The sequence below is a fragment of the Galeopterus variegatus genome, unplaced genomic scaffold (assembly GCF_000696425.1).
Source record: "Galeopterus variegatus unplaced genomic scaffold, G_variegatus-3.0.2 Scaffold6511, whole genome shotgun sequence".
Classification (NCBI taxonomy): Eukaryota; Metazoa; Chordata; class Mammalia; order Dermoptera; family Cynocephalidae; genus Galeopterus; species Galeopterus variegatus.
This window is the reverse complement of record NW_007732622.1, coordinates 33413-34797: the sequence shown is the minus strand read 5'-3', so window position 1 is coordinate 34797 and position 1385 is coordinate 33413.

Here is a 1385-nt window from a genome sequence, read left to right as displayed (position 1 = left end):
CCTGTGGCTGTGCATGCCCTCTGGTGTCTGGCTCCAGCAGCATGAGGCTGGTTGTGCAATGGAAAACGAATGGTACAGTTCTCACACACCTGAAGTCTACAGGCTGACTCCCATGTTGGTCACAGTGCCCACCCCAGTGGGCAGTGAGTTTTGTGCTCTGTGACCCTATGTTGCCACCCTGCTGCAGCCAATTGGTGAGGAGACTGGCTGCCAGCCTCTAGGGTGGTCAGTCTGTAGGCTGGCAAGCCATGTGGCCTGCGGGAAAATATGAACCGAGCCAGTCGGATTCCCTCTCCGAACATTTGAACTAAGTTTTCCAGAAGGATTGAGATGATCACCGGAAAACCACACTGGAGGAAGATGCTCAGCCACAGACAAGTTCGGAGGAAAGAGAAACTGTGAGATAAAGAAAAGGTCTGAAGTAGGGCAGTGGTTCTCCAGTGAGAGTGAATGTAAGAACCATCAGGAGCGTTTGTTTAAGATGCAAACTGCTGGCTCACACTCCTAGGGAATCCAATTCAGAAGAGTGGCCAGCTATCTTGTTTAAGTTCCATGCAGAAGGGTCTGACGCAAGTGACTCACTGACGTGGCTTTTGTACCCACTGGAGTGGAGAGTGAGGGACCAGTGACAGCAGGACTAAGAGGAGCAGATGCTCAGAGAGCAGCTGGTGGCGTTGGTCCCACAGAACCCTACAGCGAAGACCCTAGAGACTCCCCAGGCCCTGCTGTCCCTGGGCCTGCTTGTTGGGAGCTCCCACCCCTCCACGTGTGTCCTGCAATGAAGGTGACTGGAATGCACCTGGGCTTTGCAACCAAAAGGGTCCTGCTGGGTCCAGGCCCATTTCTCCTCCACACCCAGTGTCTGCAGGGAGGACCTTAGAGCCACTCACTTTCCTAATGGCATCACTGTGTGGAGTAGCAGAGCCGGCAGCCTCTGGAGCCGGGCATACCTGCATCTGAATCCCAGCTCCACGGCTTGCGTCTGTGCCCTACTGGCCAAGTTCATTCAGCCTCTGAAGGAATTTCTCTCCAAATGCCAGGTCAAGAACGCCTGCCTCATAAAGTTATCATGAGAGGAAGTGAGCTTCAGTATATACCAGCTTCCTCCCCAATTCCATCTAGAAACTGTTGTGTTTTGCAAAATCAGAGACACAGGTTGGGTATACACAACAGCTCTGATCTGATCTGCCCTGTGGGAAGTTGTAGTCACAGACAGTGTCATCATCTCCAAGCAGCTACAGGGCCAGAGGCACCAGTGCCTCACGTGGTCCTTTTTCTATGAACACTTAGGGTTTAAAATATATGTGTGTGCCCAGAGTTCTTAGACATAAATTTTGAATTGTTTGAGAAATTTTACATTTGAATTTTTTGGGAAAGAAACTGTG